This window comes from Rutidosis leptorrhynchoides, chromosome 3 (assembly GCF_046630445.1).
Source record: "Rutidosis leptorrhynchoides isolate AG116_Rl617_1_P2 chromosome 3, CSIRO_AGI_Rlap_v1, whole genome shotgun sequence".
Lineage (NCBI taxonomy): Eukaryota > Viridiplantae > Streptophyta > Magnoliopsida > Asterales > Asteraceae > Rutidosis > Rutidosis leptorrhynchoides.
Genome location: NC_092335.1, coordinates 352,934,643 through 352,940,830, shown reverse-complemented (window position 1 = coordinate 352,940,830; position 6,188 = coordinate 352,934,643). Strand labels below are relative to the sequence as shown.

Below are 6,188 nucleotides of genomic sequence, written 5' to 3'. Positions count from 1 at the left end.
TCGACAAAATCAAAGGTAGTGTGTTTATGTTTATTTATTTGATGGTGTTAGAACACAACAAAGTGAATTATATTGATATCAAAAGGAAACATAATGTGGCAATTTTTTGGGTTTTAATTTCACTGAATAAAAATTATGGTAAATACACATGAATACTACAATTACAATTACATACTTATATATAACATCCATAATAAATGCATAACTACCAACCTTCATAGTAAATGCAAACTTATCAACTACTCTCTAGTAAATGCATACTTACTAACTACTCTATAATAAATGCATATTTAACAAAACACCAAGTCAATAACTGAGCCCAACAATCACCCCTCAATTTTGACATGTATCTTCAAGGTCTTTCACTCCCAAAAGATCCCTCATTTCTGAAAACTTGATGCGTGGCAGTGGTTTAGTCAAGATGTCAGCCCTTTGTTCTTTTCCACTAACGTACTTGATCATAATCAGCTCTTTTTCAACACATTCCCTTATGAAATGATACCGTATATCAATATGTTTACCTTGACCATGAAAAACGGGGTGTTTCATTAATTCGATTGTGGATCTATTATCAACCAGCAATTTACCTTCGATGATTCCCAACCGGTTATGTCGAATAAGAGATTTTTTAACCAAATAGCTTGGCAAGCTGCTGACGTTGCTGCCATGAGCTCAGCCTCACACGATGATAAAAGACACTATATTCTGTTTTTGTGACACCCAAGTAATCAGATTCTTGCCAAGATAAAATACCACTTCGGTGGTTCCCCTTCGATCGTCAATATCCATTCCATGGCTACTATCACTATAGCCTATCAACCTTTCGTCACCTCCTTCCTTGTACACCAAGCCGTAGTACAAACTTCCGTTCAGGTACCTTAGAATATGTTTCACCGCTTTCAAATGTCTCTCTTTAGGTGACTGCATGTAACGACTAAGAACCCCTACTGAATAGGCCAAGTATGGTCTCATGTGAATCAAATATCGAAGACACCCAAAGAGTCTTCCATAATCAGTAGCATTAACCGAGTTCCCTTCCACATCCTTGGACAAACTGAATTTCGATTCCATAGGATATTTAACCGAGTTACACTCGATCATACTAGCTATTTCTAGTATTCTTTTTGCATAGCCACTTTGATTGATTTCAAATCTCCCCTTTTCTTGTTTTACTTCAATACCAAGATAGTAACCCAACACACCCAAGTCACTCATATCAAATATTTTCTTCATTTTCTCTTTAAACTCTATTATCAGTTCATTACTTGACCCTGTAACAATTAAATCATCGACATATACACTAATAATTAATGTGGATTTGGATGACCGAACCTTGTACAGTGCATGATCATGAGTACACCTTTCTAAACCCATTTTCTTAATGGCCTTATCCAATCATATATTCCATGCTCTCGAGGCTTGGCATAACCATAAACTGCTTTAAAGAGACGATAAACTTGCTGCTCTTTGCCCTTTACAATGAAACCTTCAAGTTGACTCACATACACTTCCTCCTTCAGCTCTGCATTCAGAAATGTTGAATTGACATCAAGGTGATGCATAACCCAACCCTTCATAGCCGCTAAAGATAATAACAACCGTATGGTTTCGAGTCTTTGTTACGGGAGCAAAAACTTCATTAAAATCAATTCCTTTTCGATGCACGTAGCCTTTTGCGACCAACCGGGCTTTATGTTTCACTACTTTACCATCCGCATCTTTCTTTACTTTGAATGCCCATTTTAACCCAATCGCCTTGTGACCTTGTGGTAGATAAGTAAGTTTCCATGTGTTATTCTTCTCAATGGAATTCAACTCTGACTTCATTGCCTCCTGCGATGCTTGTATATAATTTGACGGTTTCTCTCCAATGAACATCAACTCGTCTTCGGATAAGCCATCACCGTCTACATAATCTTCCAACCAACTAGGAGGTTGTCGGTTGCAAGTGGGTCTGTGATCAGGCGTTGGTGGATTAGTACTTCAGTGGGAATCTATAGGTGAGTCAGACATCATTTCTTGAGGAACGTTATGATCTCTATCATCAAATTGACTTTGACTTGGAGCAACTCCAAGTAAATCAAAATAATTGTTACTTGAATGGTTACTTTGAATTTCACCAACTGTACCCGTACAATCATAAACAAAAGTACCACTGGTTATATCTCCACCAATAGCTTCATTAGTGTAACATCCCGTGTTTTTCCGTTAAAATTTAATTTTAACACCGTCTTCTTTTTTTTTATAATATCTTTCGTTATTTAAATTCGTAGTTTCCGTTGACTAACGTTCATAATATTTCCGCTATTCAATTTTAACACCACTCGTTTACTCTAGCGTTTTAAAATATCTCGTTTGGTTAAATTACGCACCCGGCTTAAAATTGAGGGACCATTTTTACCAAATGGCCAAACTACTCACTAGTAGTTGACTAAGTCAACTACTTCTCCACCATCCTCCACATTTAATTTCTTTTTCTTTCTTCTTTTCTCTCAACCAAAAACTCCCATCCTAAATTCTTCATCATCTTCAATCATCATCCAAATTCAAGCAAGGAATCAAACATCAAAACAAATTGTACTTTTGGAATCCTCGTTTCATCCTCTTCGATTTGATACTAGTCTCATGGCATGGGGTAAGAATTTCTCATGAAACCCTAACTTGTTAAATTCGTTTTTAGACTTGTCAAGTGGTTAATTAGTGTCTATGGCTCGTAGGGATGTCGTGTATGTAATTTGTATGCTCGTTCTTCGTGTTTTGAAAATATGACATGAACACCCAAATGGGTCTTGCTTAATCTTGAGTTTTGGTTGCTCAAATGATGTTATAAGATAAAGTGTATGTGTTAAAAGTGTTAGTTACTTCATTAGCTTCGTTTTGATATGTTGGATGATGAAAAACTAGCTCAATAACATGAAATGTGTTTTTGGTGAATCGATTATCGTTTTGGTAGGAACTTGATGCGGTTGAATGCTAGTTGAGACACTTGTTTGAATGTATGCTAGTTAACTAGTTAAATTGTATGCGTAAATAGCTTCGAAATGGTGTGATGTATGCTAGCGTTTGATTAGTGAATCATAAGTCTCATTTGTGTCGAAATTGATTTTGAAACGATAACGTGGCTAGTGATTTTGACGTAGTAAATGTTCATTGAAACTTGGAATATGCGTCTAGTTGCAATGTATGCGTTATTACCTTCAAAACGGCATATCATTTGTATGTTAAAAGTTCCCGAATCATAAAATGCGTTTCTTTGATTTTTGGTTGAAAATGATGAACTTTGATGATGTTTTCGATTTGGAAATTGTCGGTTATGATCTATGAAAAGTGTTTAGTTGTATTCCTTGTTAAAATACCTTTCCAACGACGTGAGATACATGTTTAGGAGGTTTGCGGTTTGTGAGTTAGGATTATTTGAGTTTTGGGTCGTGCTTACTTGAAAACTGACCAGAATTGCCTGTACAGGAAATGGCGCGGCGCGCACCTCACCCCGCGCGGCGCGCAGATAGACCTGGTCAGATTCTGACCTCTTTGTCCCATTTCACGTGAAATGTTTGACTAGCTACCGACCTCCGATTCACATGAAACTTGTTTTAATATACTTGTATATGAATATTTAGCATAGAAAAATAGTTCGGGACCCGACCCGAACGCGTTGACTTTTCGTTGACTTTGACCAAGTTTGACTTTTAGTCAAACTTAACCAAACTTTTATGCAATCGTTCTAACATGCTTTTATACTTGATTCTCGCATGAAACTTGGCAACGTGATTCACATGCTATATTTAATCGAGTCGTAACGAGCCATAGGACTAATTGAACACATTTCGCCCGACCTTGTGTCGTAACCGGTTAATTGATACAACTTACTTGTTTAGGTCAAGGCTAAGCAACTTTCATGCACACGTTTACTTTATGAAGTACTTTTATACTCGTCCACTCGAGGTGAGATCATAGTCCCACTTTTTACTCTTTTGAACTTACTTTTGGGATGAGAAAACATAAACGATTCTTTTGAACTAAGTGAACACAAGAACGGGAAAACAAACATTCTACATACGAGTTTAGAACAAAATCCTCAATTCAATTATCATTAGTTACATTTGCAGGGTGTAAGTGTAGGCGTGAACTTATGTTGTATGGCCATATGGGTTTGACAACCCTCATCTTTGACGGTTCGCTACCGTCTACGGATGAAATATATTTTCGGGAAACAGTGTTGTTCTAGCACTAATTTATGGGGTATTCAACGGACGGAATGTTAAGCTTTGATAATTGGGTGCTCGTGAATATTAACTTTTAGAATGTACTATTATTTCAACTTTGCAAATCTTGTGGTTCGACTTACTTTACTTTTACTCACTTACTTAAACCTATGATTTCACCAACGTTTTTGCGTTGACAGATTCTTCTATGTTTTCTCAGGTTTATACATGGCTATTTGTTACACGCTTCCGCATTCTTTGATTACTTGATTGGAGTCAACCGTGCATGCATGCGCTAGGGATAACACTTTTGGATTTAAACTTTTGTCTACATACTTACGCTATTTATAGCAACTGTGATTTTTAAACTAATTATGTCGCGAGTTCTTTCATTTATATTTTATAACTTTTGTAAACTTAGACTTGTTGTCGAACGGTTGTAAACTTACTTTGCAAGTCTTGTACTTTTCAAATGAATGCGACATAATTTTGGTCAAACGAGTCTCATATAGGGACTACGACCACGTAACGGGACCTCTGTAGCGACCCGATGCGATAGGGATAACACTTTTGGATTTAAACTTTTGTCTACATACTTACGCTATTTATAGCAACTGTGATTTTTAAACTAATTATGTCGCGAGTTCTTTCATTTATATTTTATAACTTTTGTAAACTTAGACTTGTTGTCGAACGGTTGTAAACTTACTTTGCAAGTCTTGTACTTTTCAAATGAATGCGACATAATTTTGGTCAAACGAGTCTCATATAGGGACTACGACCACGTAACGGGACCTCAGTTAGCGGCGCCGTCAATGACGATTTTGGTCGGGTCGCTACAGATGGTATCAGAGCGTTGGTTGTAGGGAACTAGGACGTGCATTAGTGTGTCTAACAGAGTCGTTAGGACGCATTAGTGAGTCTAGACTACAACCGGATAGTTAGCATTTGCATTCTGACATACATTTGCTATAGATAGCACTTACTTGACTACTTGTGCATTATACTTGAATCATTCTTAGGCAAACTTTTTAATGGTACCCAACCTTCATCATACGAACTCGTATTCCGCCACTTTTTGGTAACACACGTAAATTCATGATTCATACACGTATGGATGACGACGACTTCATTAGTCACACTTGTTCGGGAACTCTGTCTCCCGGATTGTTATTTGCCACCGTTTCAACTTACTATCGGTTTCCCACTGGTGTTTCTTACTATCTACTTTTTGGTGTTACTACCATCACTACTCTAGGTGAGTATCGTCATCAACATTTATCACTACGGTTGCGTGCTACTCGTTATCATGACTCGTTACTCTTTTCATACCTGAATACCTTATTGTCTGACTCGAACCACATTGACGTGAACAATCATTTATACACTTCCCTCGGGGAACGCTTCTTTATAGTTGCACTAATTCTTTCGATTCAATACGAGTCACGTTAGAGACGTCGTTACACTTTGTTTATTTTAAACTTCACGATTACACGAACTTGAATCTATAGAGTGATGTGGGAATGGAGGTATGAGTTAGCGTAATATAACGACACTCGATCAACGTGGTTATATTACGGTAAGACATACCAAAGTTCTAGTGACACGTGATGGTGGTTAGACTCGATCAACCTAAACACCACCATGTTCCATGTACATGACTTCATCCTTTCATGTTTGGACATCTGAAAACTCCGAGAATATTGATAACAACCATACCGGGGACACACCTTCGACTTTTGTCGAACTGTATTTATGCTTCCGAATTAATTACCGATTCCTCTCGGCTTCAACCGTATGTTACACGTGTATACTAGCTCGTCCTCGCACAGTCTTATTGACTAATTACAATTTACTCGTTATGCTCGCACTGAGGCGGAAACTTCTCTCTCACCACACTCGTACTTCCGGTTCAGGAAATCTTTATTCTAAACTCTCAATGGAGGGAGGGACTCTCCACGTTATACTAGTATTCACCTCGAG

At 37.6% G+C, this 6,188-nt stretch overlaps 1 long non-coding RNA gene across 1 annotated transcript; it reads left to right on the top strand.

Moving 5' to 3' along the window:
- The first annotated feature begins 356 nt into the window (after positions 1-356).
- LOC139897570 (uncharacterized) lies at positions 357-4,638 on the top strand. The gene is made up of 3 exons (XR_011776656.1): positions 357-2,635; positions 3,879-3,945; positions 4,426-4,638. It is a non-coding gene; the product is annotated as an uncharacterized lncRNA (long non-coding RNA).
- The last annotated feature ends 1,550 nt before the right edge of the window (positions 4,639-6,188 follow it).